At 44.1% G+C, this 18,845-nt stretch overlaps 1 pseudogene; it reads left to right on the forward strand.

Moving 5' to 3' along the window:
- Window positions 1-7,886: 7,886 nt before the first annotated feature.
- On the forward strand, window positions 7,887-16,365 carry LOC115106889 (mucin-2-like; annotated as a pseudogene).
- The last annotated feature ends 2,480 nt before the right edge of the window (window positions 16,366-18,845 follow it).

Genomic DNA, 18,845 nt, shown 5'->3' on the forward strand with positions numbered 1-18,845 from the left:
GTATCAAACGTGAAAGCAAAAATAGACATTTCAAATTACGAATTTTTACTTATTTATTTTTTATTTGCGGATAGCCAGTGGCACGCTCCAACACTCAGACATCATTTACAAACGAAGCATGTGTTTAGTGAGTCCGCCAGATCAGAGGCGGCAAGGATGACCAGGGATGTTCTCTTTATAAGTGTGTGACCATTTTCTTGTCCTGTTAAGCATTAAAAATGTAACCAGTACTTTTGGGTGTAAAAATAAAAGTTTTCAAAAACATAAATAGTAAAGTAAAGTACAGATACCCTAAAAAAAAAAAACTTAATAGTGTCTACAGTTAATTGAGGTAGCTATGTACACTACCAGACAAAAGTTTTACAACACCTACTCATTCAAGGGTTTTGCTTTATTTTTACTATTTTCTACATTGTAGAATAATAATGAAGACATCAAAACTATGAAATAACACATATGGAATCATGTAGTAACCAAAAAAGTGTAAAAAAAATGAAAATATATTTAATATTTGAGATTCTTCAAATAGCCACCCTTTGCCTTGATGACAGCTTTACACACGCTTGGCATTCTCTCAACCAGCTTCATGAGGTCGTCACCTGGAATGTATTTCAATTAACAGGTGTGCCTTCTTAGAAGTGAATTTGTGGGATTTCTTTCCTTCTTAATGCGTTTGAGCCAATCAGTTGTGTTGTGACAAGGTAGGGGGGTATACAGAAGATAGCCCTATTTGGTAAAAGACCAAGAAAAGCTCAAATAAGCAAAGAGAAATGACAGTCCATCCTTACTTTAGGACATGAAGGTCAATCAATCTGAAAAATGTCAAGAACTTTTAAAGTTTCTTCAAGTGCAGTCGCAAAAATCATCAAGCATTATGATGAAACTGGCTCAAACTGGCTCTCATGAGGACTGCCATGGTCGAATTGCTGCAAAGGAACCACTACTAAAGGACACCAATAAGAAGAAGATACTTGCTTGGGCCAAGAAACACGAGCAATGGACATTAGATGGGTGGAAATTTGTCCTTTGGTCTGGAGTCCAAATTGGAGATTTTTGGTTCCAACCACCGTGTCTTTGTGAGTCGCAGAGTAGGTGAACAGATGATCTCTGCATGTGTATTTCCCACCGTAAGCATGGAGGAGGAGGTGTGATGGTGTGGGGGTGCTTAGCTGGTGACTGTCTGTGATTTATCTAGAATTCAAGGCACACTTAACCATCTGGTTTGGGCTTAGTGGGACTATCATTTGTTTTTCAACAGGACAATGACCCAACACACCTCCAGGCTGTGTAAGGGCTATTTTACCAAGAAGGAGAGTGATAGAGTTCTGCATCAGATGACCTGGCCTCCACAATCAAAAAACCTCAACCAAATTGAGATGGTTTGAGATGAGTCGGACTGCAGAGTGAAAGAAAAGCAGCCAACAAGTGCTCAGCATATGTGGGAACTCCTTCAAGACTGTTTGAAAAGCATTTCAGATGAAGCTGGTTGAGAGAATGCCAAGTGTGCAAAGCTGTTATCAATGCAAAGGGTGGATATTTAAAGAATCTCAAATGTAAAATAGATTTTGATTTGTAGTAACACTTTTTTTGGTTACTACATGATTCCATATGTGTTATTTCATAGTTTTGATGCCTTCGCTATTATTCTACAATGTAGAAAATAGTAAAAAATAAAGAAAAACCCTTGAATGAGTAGGTGTTCTCAAACTTTTGACCGATAGTGTATAGGTAGGGGTAAAGTGACAAGGCAACATAATAAATAAGACAGTAGCCGCAGCATATGTGTTGAGTGTGAAAATGTGCGTGTGTGTGTGTGGGGGGGGTTTGTCAGTGTTTGGGTAGTCCAGTGTGTCCAAGAGTGTTAGTGCAAAAAAGGGGTCAATGCAGGCAGTCCGGGTAGCCATTTGATTAGCTATTTAGCAGTCTATTGGCTTGGAGGTAGAGGCTGTTCATGGTCCTGTTGTTTCCAGACTTGGTGCACTGGTACCGCTTGCCATGTGGTGATAGAGAGAACATATGGCTTTGACAATTTTTTGGGGCCTTCCTCTGACATTGCCTGGTATAGAGGTCCTGGATGGCAGGGAACTTGGCCTCAGTGATGTACTGGGCTGTATTCATCACCCTCTGTAGAGCCTTGCAGTCGGGTGCCTTACAGTTGATGTACCAATACCTGATGCAGCAGGTCAATATGCTCTCAATGGTGCAGCTGTATGACTTTTTGAGGATCTGAGGGCCCATGCCAAATCTTTTCCGACTCCTGGGGGGAAGAGGTGCTGTCGTGCTCTCTTCACAACTGTGTGGGTGTGTGTGGACCATGTTAATTCCTTAGTGATGTGGATACTGAGGAACTTGAAGCTCTCGACCCTCTCCCCTGTAGCTCCAAAGAATGTGGATGGGGGCATGCTCGCCCGCCCATTTCCTGTAGTTCACGATCAGCTACTCTCTCTTGCAGATGTTGAGGACACTTTCGGTATTGCAGTTTAACTACAGTCCGGCCCAGGAAGACAATTCCCATGGACATGGAGACACTTCATCATTACTTTATGCACAAAACATCCATTGAATTATTCAAATAATAATTGTTGCAGATGCCAATCATTTTTTCAAAAGATATTAAATGGATAATTCACCCAAATTACAAAATATCATATTGGGTTTACTTCCATGTAAGCAGTCTAAGGACAAGGTATGACATGCTTTCCCATTCAAGTCATGGGACCGATATTATAATTGTTTGTGTATCATGTTCAAATCGTCTATAAGTGATTTTATTGAGCTTCACAATACATTTTATATAGTTTTGGATGATTTGGACATGAGTAAAAAAAAGCATTGTCTTGGCTGTGTGCTTAGGGTTGTTGTCCTGTTGGAAGGTGAACCTTCGCCCCAACCTGAGGTCCTGAGTGCTATAGAGCAGGTTTTCACCAAGGATCTCTCTGTACTTTGCTCCATTCATATTTCCCTCGATCCTGACTAGTCTCCCAGTCCCTGCTGCTGAACAACATCTCCACCTCATGATACTGCCACCAACATGCTTTACCGTAGGGATGGTACCAGGTTTTCTCCAGACGTGACACTTGGCATTCAGGCCAAAGTTCAATCTTGGTTTCATCAGACCAGAGAACCTTGTTTCTAATGGTCTGAGAGTCTTTAGGTGCCTTTTGGCAAAATGTAAGAACGGCCCATGTTCTGAATTCTGGCGCTGTACATTTCAAAAGTGCTGAACAAATAGTTATTGACTACGACCGTCTTAGCTCACTCATAAAGGTCTTAATCGAAATTACGGATTGCCTCTCATCTGCTCGTCGTTCCCTTATGCCATAGTTTGTACATCTCAATTATCAGTAGAAACCACATTTGTTTAAGCAAGTCAGCCATATCAGCTAGGCAGTAAATGAGGCTGAATGAACTGTGTCGCTGATTGCCAGGCGTAGCGGTGGTAAGGATTCACTCCATGGTGCTGAAAAGAAAGCTCTGCTGTTGGGACAGCTTTATGTAAGCCCTAACAGTTTTGTGGGCACCGTTTGTCACCGTTATAGTGCAATTCATGTATTGTTTGGTGTTGTGTTGTGCAGTGGCTTTGCTGGTTTTAGACCCCATCATAGCACTGAGACTGCACTTGTGAAGGTGGTAAATTACCTTTTAATGGCATCAGACCGAGGCTCTGCATCTGTCCTCGTGCTCCTAGACCTTAGTGCTGCTTTTGATACCATCGATCACCACATTCTTTTGGAGAGATTGGAAACCCAAATTGATCTACACGGACAAGTTCTGGCCTGGTTTAGATCTTTTCTGTCGGAAAGATATCAATTTGTCTCTGTGAATGGTTTGTCCTCTGACAAATCAACTGTAAATTTCGGTGTTCCTCAAGGTTCCGTTTTAGGACCATTATTGTTTTCACTATATATTTTACCTCTTGGGGATGTCATTCGAAAACATAATGTTAACTTTCACTGCTATGCAGATGACACACAGCTGTACATTTCAATGAAACATGGTGAAGCCCCAAAATTGCCCTCACTAGAAGCATGTGTTTCAGACATAAGGAAGTGGATGGCTGCAAACTTTCTACTTTTAAACTCTGACAAAACAGAGATGCTTGTTCTAGGTCCCAAGAAACAAAGAGATCTTCTGATGAATCTGACAATTAATCTTAATGGTTGTACAGTCGTCTCAAATAAAACTGTGAAGGACCTCGGCGTTACTCTGGACCCTGATCTCTCTTTTGAAGAACATATCAAGACCATTTCAAGGACAGCTTTTTTCCATCTACGTAACATTGCAAAAATCAGAAACTTTCTGTCCAAAAATTATGCAGAAAACTTAATCCATGCTTTTGTCACTTCTAGGTTAGACTACTTCAATGCTCTACTTTCCGGCTACCTGGATAAAGCACTAAATAAACTTCAGTTAGTGCTAAATACGGCTGCTAGAATCCTGACTAAAACCAAAAAATGTGATCATATTACTCCAGTGCTAGCCTCCCTACACTGGCTTCCTGTCAAAGCAAGGGCTGATTTCAAGGTTTTGCTGCTAACCTACAAAGCATTACATGGGCTTGCTCCTACCTATCTCTCTGATTTGGTCCTGCCGTACATACCTACACGTACGCTACAGTCACAAGACGCAGGCCTCCTAATTGTCCCTAGAATTTCTAAGCAAACAGCTGGAGGCAGGGCTTTCTCCTATAGAGCTCCATTTTTATGGAACGGTCTGCCAACCCATGTCAGAGACGCAAACTCGGTCTCAACCTTTAAGTCTTTACTGAAGACTCATCTCTTCAGTGGGTCATATGATTGAGTGTAGTCTGGCCCAGGAGTGGGAAGGTGAACGGAAAGGCTCTGGATCAACGAACCGCCATTGCGGTCTCTGCCTGGCCGGTTCCCCTCTTTCCACTGGGATTATCTGCCTCTAACCCTATTACAGGGGCTGAGTCACTTGCTTACTGGGGCTCTTTCATACTGTCCCTGGGAGGGGTGCGTCACCTGAGTGGGTTGAGTCACTGATGTGGTCATCCTGTCTGGGTTGGCGCCCCCCCCCCTTGGGTTGTGCCGTGGCGGAGATCTTTGTGGGCTATACTCAGCCTTGTCTCAGGATGGTAAGTTGGTAGTTGAAGATATCCCTCTAGTGGTGTGGGGGCTGTGCTTTGGCAAATTGCGTGGGGTTATATCCTTCCTGTTTGGCCCTGTCCGGGGGTGTCTTCGGATGGGGCCACAGTGTCTCCTGACCCCTCCTGTCTCAGCCTCCAGTATTTATGCTGCAGTAGTTTATGTGTCGGGGGGCTAGGGTCAGTTTGTTATATCTGGAGTACTTCTCCTGTCCTATTCGGTGTCCTGTGTGAATTTAAGTGTGCTCTCTCTAATTCTCTCTTTCTTTCTCTCTCTCGGAGGACCATGCCTCAGGACTACCTGACATGATGACTCTTTGCTGTCCCCAGTCCACCTGGCCGTGCTGCTGCTCCAGTTTCAACTGTTCTGCCTTATTATTATTGGACCATGCTGGTCATTTATGAACATCTTGGCCATGTTCTGTTATAATCTCCACCTGGCACAGCCAGAAGAGGATTGGCCACCCCACATAGCCTGGTTCCTCTTTAGGTTTCTTCCTAGGTTTTGGCCTTTCTATGGAGTTTTTCCTAGCCACCGTGCTTCTACACCTGCATTGCTTGCTGTTTGAGGTTTTAGGCTGGGTTTCTGTACAGCACTTTGAGATATCAGCTGATGTACGAAGGGCTATATAAATCAATTTGATTTGATGTATCCCAAAAGAAAAAAAGTGTACTTTACCCCACCAAGATTTCCATGCTAAAATCGCCACTGGGAGTCCCAAACCAAAATAATGAGAAGAAAATGCATTCATTTGTTGGGGCCACTAGAGGGCGGTGATCTGTGGCGATTTTAGCATGTAAATCTTGTACATGCACCGCCAAATCTGAATAGTAGGCTAAATTATGAGGGGGAAAGGGACCATATTATTAGGGTGAGGCACATGGGCTATTAACACCTTACTACACTTAGTATTACTTTCTTAGCTACAGTATACATATCTCCATGGCATATTGCATCATTTATGCAGCAGCATACAAGGCATTTTAGGACTCATTGTTGTGTGTGCTCACTTGAACAGGAAGGTTGCACGACGGTGTTTCTTCTGGGAAAATGTTGTCATCAACGTCTGGCATTCTCTGGATTTATGGTGCTTTCAAGACAACTGGGAACTCTGAAAAAAACAAGGTTGAATCATGACATCAGTGATCTTCAGTTCGGAGCTCTGGAAAGAGGCCCGAGTTCCCGAACTGGAATTCCGAGTTGGATGACCATTCAAAAAGTATTTTTCGGATTGACAGCATGGCCAATGTATTCAACCTTTTCTGGGCCATGGTGTTGAAATGTTTATCCTTTTCAGTGTGGATAAGAGACCTTTAAACCCAGACTTGGACCACCCTCGCCACTGAATAGCAGGCTAGTAATTGCTTTGCAACCGTTGCAGTTAGCCACTGATTCTTTATAAACTACTCATTGTTGAATTTGCGATTTCCAATGTTGGATTGAAAATTATTTTCCAGTAGATTGTTGACGTGATTCATGACGATGACTGCTTGTCTTGCTTGCTAGCTAAGATTTTGAAAGTATGATGTTGACATGATCAGTCCAATCAAAGCTACGGTAGATATAACGTGATTTGGCGTCATTTTATCTGTGACCAATGACCTTGAGCCTTCTTGGATGGGAACTTCTAATGTATATATGACAGCACCCAAAGGGGGCTTGAACTTTCTAGCTCTCCCTGTAGATTATGGTGTCCGCATGAGAAGATTACCTCCTCCTACACATATTTACCCCTGGCTGCCCCTCTACCACAGAAAGCACTGAGCTAGGCTGAAACACCTGTATTTTGGAGCTGCCTTACACAAGCAAAAAAGAGACCATGTTTGTATGCAGATTTATTAACTCAATACATTTTTTTTTTACATTGTTTTCAAACTGATATGTGACATGTATTAATGCCAAAATAACATGCAAAACAGGCAACAACAACAACAAAAATATATAAATAAATATATATTTTGTCTAAACAGATGGGGCTCAAAGCACGTGGGGCACTGCTGTGCCTTCCCTGAATGACGGATCGCCACTGGGTACTCCAGCACTAGAGGTGGCGAAAAAATCACCAATATTAGCTTTACGCTTTTTTCAAACACAAAATAAGAAGTCATGTTACTTTAAAATTGAGATAGCGCTCAATGGTGCTGCCCATGCATTCACAGGAGCCATTATGGTACAGATACAAAGACGAATTATCTTTCTATTATGGGTGGCGAATAGTGTAATGCCAGCAGAAAAAACTGCGGCCAAAGACTACCGGGTCATGGCCAAAAAAATACAAAAATGTCCTCAAATTAAACGAAATGTTCGCACGTGAACCAAACTACATAACAATTCTCCAATTGTCTTGTATTTTAATTTGGGTGTTGCTATGATGATAACAGTTCTTTGGAATGCCCAAAATTATGTCATTCACTAGGCTGGAAAAAAAGAATCACTATGATTCATGAAAATATCAGACATGCCTGCCTATGAATTAATTGTTAATAACAATGCCAGGGTATGGCGTGAATTGCGTGCCAACCTCATTTGTACCAAAGGAGAAACTGTAATGAAACTAGTCCAGAGAGTCGGGTTTGTTAAGTTTTGGTCCCAACCAGGGCAGGGCCAAAGCTGCTACACGAGATTTGTAGGCTAAACAGGATTATTAATTACATCTCGTGCATGATATTAGCTCATAATTATTAAGGCCATATAGGGTCTGAAGCAAAAGGTTTGCGGAACTTTCCAGATGTGACACGTTAGTGCGTGCGTTAAGTTCAAGGGATGGCCATGCTGTCATTAGCCAAGATTGCTTAATTGTTTAAGTGAAAAAGCCTATAATAGCCTACATATTTAACTGGGACTCAGAGAAAGGCGCTCTTGATCATTTCTAGTAGTCAGTGGGCGGTCTCCAGCACTTGAAAGAAAGCTCCAGTTCACTGCTCAGCTGCGGTATTGGGTGGAGTCTTGTGCGCTTGTCGCTTCACTGGAACAGGAGACCTGCTACATTACGCACGGAGAGGTCGCCAAGTACGCCTGTACCGCGAGGAGACTGGAGGGCAGAGAACTCCGAGAACAAAGCTAACGATTTTATGTTTTTGTTCTACGAAAAGGAAGAGTTTGTTACTCCATCCCTGTATACAGAGTGACGTTTTGGGACATTTGGATATATATTTTCTCAGAAGCCTATGGTTCTTTTAAGATTATTATAAAGGTAAGTGCATATCTAAGATAAGTTAAGTACAGTACATTCAATGTAAATGTGTCTACCATACCTTGTGACTATGGACGCGTATTTTGGACTAATTGGGTATAATATTTCAAATCCGCGAAGAAAATACTGGGAATGAGGATATGAAGTCCCAGTATCCCATTGCAAAATACCTTCATTTTGGTCTTTATTTGATCATGACATAAACTCATAGGCTACATCGAAACCAATGGCGAGAATGGAATGTGTCAAAGCAGTCACCTTGACAAATCACCCATCAACAGCTTTGAGCATCCATTGTAAGTTTATTTTGAAGGTCATAAACAAGGAGGGCTTGTCCGGTGGAGCCTATTTGCTCGTCGCTAACATACCTGCTCCAGAACAACTCGTCTATCAGTTTATGAGCTTTGTACTAGACAATGCCGGGCCATGACTACCCACGGAGTGACGGGTGCAAAAACCTGCACTGTATGTACTAGGTATATTGTAATAACTACCTGCTATAGAGGGTATGATAACTGTATTAAGAGAACGACGCACTAGTCGAGGGACCTACTGAACTTGGCTAAGACTTGGTTGTGTTGCCCCGCTGAGGCGACCAGCAGTGGCAAACATGACAACCTGTTGCAAAATGACTGGTACTTCACCTCAGCTGAGATGGTTGAGTCAGTGTCCGTTTGGAGTTCAAACTTTGGCTTGAGAGTTTGGTATTTACATGAAATAGATGTTTTTTTGGGGGGTGGAAGGAATGAGGAAGACATTTTGCCAGGGGAGCTGTGGGAGAGTGTTCTGTTCTCACCAGCTGTCTCCCCTGAGAGTATTGAGACAGTCAACATGATGTTGATGTTACAGTAAACCAAAACACCACTGTATTATTACATGCATTCTATTACTGTACACCCTTTGTTCAGGCTATCAGGGAAGTAGTCTTCTACTGTACACCCTTAGTTCAGGCTATCAGGGAAGTAGTATTCTACTGTACACCCTTTGTTCAGGCTATCAGGGAAGTAGTCTTCTACTGTACACCCTTAGTTCAGGCTATCAGGGAAGTAGTCTTCTACTGTACATCCTTTGTTCAGGCTATCAGGGAAGTAGTCTTCTACTGTACACCCTTTGTTCAGGCTATCAGGGAAGTAGTCGTCTACTGTACACCCTTAGTTCAGGCTATCAGGGAAGTAGTCTTCTACTGTACATCCTTTGTTCAGGCTATCAGGGAAGTAGTCTTCTACTGTACATCCTTTGTTCAGGCTATCAGGGAAGTAGTCTTCTACTGTACACCCTTTGTTCAGGCTATCAGGGAAGTAGTTTTCTACTGTACACCCTTTGTTCAGGCTATCAGGGAAGTAGTCTTCTACTGTACACCCTTTGTTCAGGCTATCAGGGAAGTAGTCTTCTACTGTACACCCTTTGTTCAGGCTATCAGGGAAGTAGTCTTCTACTGTACACCTACTACTATGTTATTGTTTGACCTAGCCTCCTTTCCTGAAAGCCGTCCCCACTTCTCTCTGTTTCCAGACTGCTTGAGGAGATTAAAAGGTCATTCAGAGTGAGAGCAGACACGTTCCCTCGACTTTCTCTCCAAGGACTGCTCGGAAACCCTTGGCCCCTCATGAGATGCCCACGAGTCGCCTGGCATTTGACCCGATAACCATGGACGTCCGAGTGAAGGCCAATCCGAACCTCCACTTCGGGGTCAACGGGGGTCACGACGGCGCTGATAGAAACTCCCACGGTAAACCATTTGTGAGTATAACTTATATGAAACCCTTTCCGTTAATGGTTTATTCTCTTGGTATCTTAGGTCAAAATGTCTCAATGTTTCTCCCTTTGTTCACAATTTACGCACCCATATTAGGGGGGCATGGCGTTGAAGTATTCACCCACCTGTTCCTGGTTTAGAGCAGGTGCTTTTCAGTGTGTGACTTTCAAAAAAAACCTGTCTGATCTGTTTATACAGCAAAGTCTGTCTCCATGCCCCACTCTGTCACGCTGTCACTGAGACATTACACTGGATGAATGACTACATCCTGTTGCATGCCTCAGGGATGACACACACACACACAACAGAGAGACTGAGGGAAAACCGGTTAAGGTGCAGTTTTGTTGGTCCTGCTTCACACAACAGAAGTCAGTGGTCTTTGTGTTTGGTTTCAAATGAGTTTGCCTGCAGATGTGTGTGCTGGTGCGTGTGTGCGTGTGCACATGGGTGCGTGCGTACATGTGTGTGTATGGCTGAGTAGAACAGGTCTGTGTTGTGGTAAAGATGTACCTCTGGTAAAGGTTGATCTCGCCATCCCCACAGCGATGCCTAGCAACGAGATGTTATCCTGCTGCGGTAACCTGTTCACCCTAGTAATCACAGGCACAGGGTCGTAACCTGAAACGGCAAACAAAAAATATTTGGTTTGTCGCTGATTGACAGTGGTGGTAATGGTTGATGAAAGGGTGTATAGGTGCATCCGTTGTTTATTTTCTTGTTGCAATAAAAATGGGCCATTGTCAACCAGGTATTTGTGTCTGTGTGCACTTTCCTGGGTTTGTGTGTCTACTGCCTACATGTGTGTATTTAGATGACACATTGTTTTATGGGGGATCTACAGTATATATAGCTAGTCTCTAGCTCATTTGTGCATTCTGTTGACCTAATACCTTTTTCCTAAACCCATTAAGGTTCATTTTAAACAATCTAACCAGGTTGCCCTTTGATTCAGCGTATTATCTTGAGTGAAACAGACCCCAGGGAGCAGTGGAAAAATCTATGGTCGGCGTCATCCAGCAGCCGTCAAAGCAGCCCCATCGTTGTATACCCTCTGTCTATTGTGTTGTGTTGTGTGGCTGTATGTGCTCTGTACAGAGGGACGGGTAGTGATGTAACAGGTAGGCAGTGAGGCCTCCCTGCTGGAGGGTGTAGGCTCCTTCCTCCAGGTCTCAGATGTCCACGAGCGGATGGTCCCTAAAACACAGCACACCGAACGAACGGCAGACGAACAGCAGATCGACATTCAGTGTAGTGTGTGTGTGTGGTCCTTTCGAGTACGAGGGGAAAGGCTAAACCAACAGGATCTGTGTTTGTTTACATCCTTAACATAACTTTTTTGGGCAACAGGAAGTATATTCCATACACTAGACCTGATTATGGTATAGGAGATACTGTTATACGATACTGTATGTCACATGAATGTAACTCGTGTTACCAATTACCCCTCAACCAAAGAGCACCTTTAACCTACGTTTCTGATGATCTACTAGTGTGTCCCTGTTGTTGGCGCTTCCCATCCAAGTAACTCGTGTGTTGTTGCTCTGTGTCGCCCCCTACAGGAGGATAAGGCGCTGCATTTCTTAAGCCAGGAGGAGCAGGATTGTATCCTGTTCTTTGAGGAGACCATCGACTCCCTGCTGACTACCCCAGCAGTGGATGAGCTTGATGGACCAGGACCCCCCATCCGGGCATCCGCCCCCAGCCTCAGCCCCGTACCACCCCTCTCAGCCTTGGACAGGCCGACCAAGAACCAGGACATCATAGACCTGGTTCGCCCAGCACAGACTGATCTGGTCCACCCCACATGCTCCATTCAACCCCCCCATGCCAGGTACAGAACAGTTCACTCCTTGCTCCACCCTGAACAGTAATGTTTACATTTGATTATCAGTCCCTTGGATCATTAGAATTACTACAGTCAAATGAGATCAGACTTCACTATCATCAGCATGACAGATTACTCAACATGGACATTTGTACTGTATAGTGTCACGTGTGCTCCCTCTCCGGCCTCCAGGTCACAAGGCTGCTCGTTAGGGCACACACCTGTCACCAGCATTACGCGCCTGACACTCACCTGGACTCCATATATCTCCTTGATGACCTGCCCTTTATATGTCCCACCCTTTGGTTTCTTCCCCAGTCGTCGTTGTTGCCGTTTCATGTCGGAGCTCCGTTTGTGTTTCTTGTTTTGTTCGTTTGTTAAAATGTATTCACTCCCCAAACTTGCTTCCCGACTCTCAGCGTACATCGTTACAACAGGAAATATGGTTGACTTTCCATTGACCCAATGGTTCTTTGAAGATATAGATTTGCCATTGACCTTGTCTTTTGAAGATACAAAACGTGTAGAGAACTGATGAGTTTACTTGTCAAACTCTTTCTCTTTGCAGATTTCACCCAGAATATGGTAATGAACAACCCCGAGAGGCATTTTGAGAACAAGCCGAGGCGTGAGGTGATGGAAAACTTCCCTTCAGAGTACAACCTGCCCCTCCCTGGCAAGGACAGTGCCCCCTATGGCCACGCCATGTACCAGCCTGTAGGCTCTGTCCCCACCCCCGTCCGCATCGCCCAGAAGATTGCAGAGCACCAGGGGAGTGCGGGGAACACCAACATCCTCTCTTCCTCCCTCCTGCCCAACTGCCGTAGGAGCCTCAATTTAGAGAACAGAGAGATACCACCCACCCACCCAGATTATCCAATCAAACAGGACCCGACCACCTCAGCCAAGCCCACCCATTACCCCAACAACATCAGCATGATAATGGGCAGCAACCAGCACCACAGCCATTCGCTGGCCAGTGTGAACCTCCAGGACAGGAAGTCTCAGATGCTGGCTAACCTATCAGGGACGACCCACCCTGTGGAGGCGGAGGAGCTCCATGGGCTGCAGAAGGCCCATGTAAACCTTCCCACCCGCAGTGTGTCTTTCAAGGATCCCACTCCAAATAAGTCCCGGATGGAGGCACTGTCCAAACTGGGCTTGACCCGAAACAGCAGCACAAACACCAAACCCACTGCTGCCCCGATTCCGGTTGCCACCCCTACACCCGTTCCTATGCCTACCCCTACACTGACACCCGTGACTAAACCAGATGTGGCCAGACAGGCAAATACCTTGCCACCAGCAACAGTCAACAGCAACACCTCTCATGCAAGTATCCATGACAACAAGCCTGCTTCTCCGTCGCCCGAAGTCTCATCTAAGGACTTTAACAGCTATGGTGGGAAGACCATCGTGGTGAACCCCTCTAAGGCTGCTGCTGCTGCTCCCTCCACCAGTGGCCATGGCAGTAAGGCCCACCCAGTGACCTCTCACAGTGACTTCAACCCTTACGGGGGTAAGACTAAGGTAATGAACCCTGCTCCTGTTACCACAACCAGGGCTGACCTAACCCAACCAGACATTGAGAGCAGGGACGTGCCTCCCCCAGCCTCCACCTCCACCCCAGCCAGAGTGATGACTACCCCAGCCTCCACCCCAGCCAGAGTGATGTCTCCCCCAGCCTCCACCCCAGCTAGAGTGATGTCTTCCCCAGCCTCAACCACCCCAGCCAGAGTGATGCCTCCCCCAGTCTTCACCTCCACCCCAGCCAGAGTGATGCCTCCCCCAGCCTCAACCTCCACCCCAGCCAATAGGATGCCTCCACCAACCTCCACCTCCATCCCAACCAAAGGAGAAACCATGTCTTACGAGGTCAAGAGCTACGGGGGGAAGACCAGAATGGTCACCCCATCCCACACCACCCCCTCCCCGTTTCCACCCCTGATATCCTCACACACACCCCAGTGAGGTCCCCCAGCAAAGCTTTAGCCCCAGTGCCTTCTCCAGCCTCCAGACCTTTCCGCTATAGCACTCCCCCTAGCGCCAACAGGGCGGTGGCGTCTCCCACTTCTCCGGAGTCCCGGCCGAAGTCCATCTCCAAGCCATCCTTCCGCTCCCAGGGGATCACAGTGCAGTTCTCCGGACGGGGAGTGACGGATGAGTCGCGCAGAGAAGCTCTCCGGAAACTGGGACTGCTGAAAGACACTTTCTAACTCTCTGCATAACCTCCATTCAGCTTCCAGGTGGACAGACGTAACGAAGGCCTCTGGAGTTTTTCTGAAAGGGTGCGAGGCGTGGCAGGAGAGGATACCTACATTACGGCGGAATGAAACAGGATCCGGGCTGAAACCGGCACACCCGGTTCTGAGTGCTGAATGCTGACAAACGAGTCTGACACGTCACATGGCCTAGTTGACAAATACACACACGGACATGTATGCACACACATTCGTCAAACAGACACACACGCACTCAAACACACACTTTGCACACGCACTCATACCCACAAATGCATTCACCCAACAACTCCCCACGTATATGCATCAAAGCACTCTCTTTATTGTGCTCTATTTAACTGTGGTCCTACTAAGTGTTTTACATTGCCTCTGAATCCAGACATATTGTACTTTACAGAAAACACGTACCTCTATTGTTCTCTGGGCCCGAAACAGACAACAACAGACTTGTTCAAAGGGGAACGCAGAAAGCTGAATGTCTTTGGCATTGGCACATTTGGCAGAAACAGACTTTTTACTACCTTTGCCACCGATGTCACATCCTCAGCTACCAGTGAGAATCCTTACATGCTCTCGCTCTCCAAAGATGGATATATATATACCCAATATATTTACGCTTACTTTGTATGACACTATATTGATTACTGATCCGTTTGAGGCAGGTACTGATAAAGTGGACTTGAACCATTATAAACTGGCTGTGAAGTCACCTGAGAACTGAAGAGCCTCACAACATGTTACTTTGTTTACCGATTTCAGCGTTGTTGTTATCCAGGGGGTTATTATGAGTGTGATGTATCTCACCGTTCAGCTCTTATGAGCGTGAACAAGGACAAGGTTGGAAGGACTTTTCCCGGCAGAATAAGGTTGAATTGACTTCACCAGTTGACTCATTATTACGCACACCTGCCACCATTGTTACGCGCACCTGTGCCTCATGAAACTCACCTGGACTCCATCACCTTCCTGATTACCTCCCCTATAGCTGTCACTCCCCTTGGTTCTTTCCTCAGGCGTTATTGACTCTGTTTCTGACTAGCCGGTTCATGTATATAGGCTACTCGTGTTGCTTGCATTGTTCCATGTTCATTTATTTATTAAATTCACTCCCTGTACGTGCTCCCAGCGTACACGTTACACTAATCTATTAGAATGTATCTATATTCCCTGTGAGGACGGTAACCATCCTACTCATAAATATTGATGATATCCTACTTGATAGGTATTTATGCACCCATTGATTTCCACTGCTGCCTCATGGTATGTTAATGACAGGTCACTCAGAAGGGGGGTACATTCCCCCATGCAAGAGCAAAGCTTAGGAATGTAACAATTGATTGATTGGCATACCAAGCAAACTAAGCAGCGATTCAAGTAGTTTGCATTCATGGACCTCATATGCTCAGCTCGAGGGTTATCAAATTATTGGAAGTTCTGAAGTGACCCCATGTGTTTTATCTCCTCATATGACATTTTTGTGAATGTAAGTTGCAGAAAATAACCCAGGCTTGAGTTTCTAGGAAAGGAGTGATATGTAACTACAGTGCTGGCTAAAGGGTATTTTTACTCCATGGACGTGCCTCCCACATAAAACCACTGAATGTGGTTTGAAAAGTAGACTTTTACTACTTTGAGGGGAAAAAAATGTAACTTGGTGAGGACGGGCAAGGGCTTGCAATGTCCAAAACACAAGCACTGAAGCCACAGCATCCAGAAATACTCACAAGGACCATTTTTTTTTTCTTGTTTTGCCCTTCTTTTGTTCATGTACTGTGTGCTGAACTTGCATTTACAGTGTGTCATTTATCTGTCATCATAACTGATGCCTCTTGTTTCTCGCTGGACTGCAGATGTATTGGTACATAACCCTGGTGTGTGTGTGTGTGTGGTGTGTGTGTGTGTGTGTGTGAGAGAAACATGTTTGTCCATTTTAAAGTTTTTTTTTTTTAATGAAAAAAGTCAGACTCCGGTTTTGTAGTTCATCTACAGTAACTCATGAAGTATCTAATACACACAAACACACACTGGGGACAATATACCTGTAGTTTGCAGACCCAGGGAGAGAAACCAAAGAGACTCACGTACACAATCTTTATTTGACATTCAATGAACATTTACAAATTGTCAACAAAAGTTGCTGCTATGGTTACAACAGCGCCTTTTATAGTTTTGTCTCATTGTCTTATTGTACACAACGTTTAATGTACATCTGTGTCACCTAATAAAGAGAGTAATATACATGACTTATCCTATCCAGAGTTTGTTATTCTTCGCAGGGCATTTACTATACCATGTTATGAACGAGTAGAATCTCAGTGTATGGTTTATAATGATTTCTCTTCCCTGGGAATTCACCATGGTTTTAATGGAACAGTAAACAGACAAGCTTTCCAGGGCATCAACTCACCTCAGCCTACACTCGAAGCCCTCATTCTATTACTTCATTGACTGTCCATCCATGAAGGTCATGATTCCAAAGTTCCCTATCTCCCTTTCTGCCACTAAGATGAAATAATTGGACAGTCAAACTTCCCATAAGTCTCAATATTGTTTTTGTTTGTCCCTTTTTCAGATCGGATGACAGAGGAAGACGTAAGACTATTGAGATACTTTCTTTCGTACAGAATATTTCACTGGAGAGCTGTAGCCCACTGTGTACTCTCTCTCTGCTCGGCGGACGGCCGCTCCCAGTTTCACATGGGTATGCTGTCTACACTGTAGAGTTCAGACCACTTTACCCAGCCAAAACAGAGAGCCTTTCTTTCCCTCTATAGGACATGGGTCTAAGTGTGTATCTGAGTGTGTGTGACCAAGAAGATCTGGGGCATTGGCTTTTTTGGGAGTGTGAGCAAGGGCAACTAAAGCTGTGGTTTGGTAAGGAGCGTGTGTGTGTTGAGGGGAGGTACGCAGGCAGGAATTGAGGAAATAAGCATGTTTAGTTAGGGTCTGTAATTAGAGGCAGCAGAAAAACCCTTTAAGAGTGCCCTCTAACAAACACACACACTCCCTGTGCAATACTACCTCTTTCTCTTACACACAGATCCCCTAATACTGTCTTGCACTCCCTCTCATACACACATAGGTACATCAATGGAGGAGCTAAGGCTCCCAGCCATATTGGTGGGACCAGGGTTGGGGAGTAAGGGATTACAAAATGGTAACTGTAATTGTACATTACCAGTAAAAAATATTGTAATCAGATTACAGATACTTTTGAAAAACAAGATGCTTTACTTCGAGGATTACTTTAAAATTCAGAAAGGAGGTTTGCAAAAAAATAAATATTGGACACCTGTTTTCTCAATGACATTCAAATCAGCATTGAAAAATGGCGCAAAGTTATGTTTGTTCCACCTGAGCGAGTCTGAACACAAGTTAGAGACCACTATGATGACACAGCACATGGGTTTGATTGATCGCGGGAAAAGAGCAGGAATAGGCTTTTGTAGGCTACAGTCCAAGATATTCCTTCCAATGGTGCGGCTGCTGTCGGCATACAAAGATTATCCAACTTGAATAAACACTTGGAGGTAAGGATGACAGCAGTGGTGTAGTCTACGGCGATATGGATATCACTTATTATTGATATCTACATAGCGCATTGATGTGAATCACACTGCTGATCTCTCATTTAGCTATTTGCGCCTCATGGATGGTGGATGTTGTGGATGGCTGTTCACAAATCTAAATGTGTATTTGAACCCAATAATGGTTGAATTCAAGAAGTTTAAGGTGTCTATCAATCGTTGTTTTTGAAACCAGTGGTCAGCCAGTGAAAAATGCGCTCTTGCAACAGCTGCACAGTGCGGATCCCAGCCTATGGAATAAAAGTGGGGCTTTTATTGCTGAATCTAATTCATGCTGGTACATTTTTAAAAAATCCATAGGCCAAAAGGACACATGTTCAAACTCGAATACTTTTGATATACTTAAAGGGGCAATCTGTAGTTGCTACATCCATATTTTGACATGTAAATTATATATATATATATATCCATTGATTCTTGAAGAATGTAACTTATAAATGCCTCATGAGCTTAGATCAACTGTCGTACTCCATCAGAACCCAAAATATAAGCTTGTTTTTCTCCCAATGTTTGTTAAAACAATACTTTTGATATCAGGGATGGTCAGTCTTTTCGTCCATAGTTCTTTCTGTCTATTAATCTGAGAGTGATTACATTTCTCCAGACCCATCCCTCAGCTTTTTAACAAAACAGAGGTGGTTCTTTTGTTATTGTTTCATCTGTGGATTTGCCCTTTAAACAGCTGCATATGATCAAGACATCAAAGTGTCACCAACAAAAAGGGAGACAATAGGCCAAAAGCAAGTGCAGCGTATGGCATTCGTTTTATGCTCAGGTAAAACAATTTGGCTAATCTATACTTCCATATTTCCAAGTCCTATTCTTGAAGGTCAAGGGTTACAACATTTACTGGAGTGACTATAATGATGATATTCATTTAGTCATATATGTTGTAGAAAGCGATGGTTTAGAAGAAGCCTACATAACCAACCCATAAAGTAAAATGAATATCCATATATGGCCAGCTATGTACATTTTAACATTATTTACCCAGCAATGATGTGGTTATGTTGGTAACATACATGTATGTCTTCTTCTAATGCCTATAAGGGGAAAGTAATTTAAAAGTAACTGACTGTAATCAGATTACGTTACCGAGTTTTGGCAATCCAAAAGTAGCATTTTACCATTTTGGA

Source organism: Oncorhynchus nerka, linkage group LG23, assembly GCF_034236695.1.
Source record: "Oncorhynchus nerka isolate Pitt River linkage group LG23, Oner_Uvic_2.0, whole genome shotgun sequence".
NCBI classification, from domain to species: Eukaryota; Metazoa; Chordata; class Actinopteri; order Salmoniformes; family Salmonidae; genus Oncorhynchus; species Oncorhynchus nerka.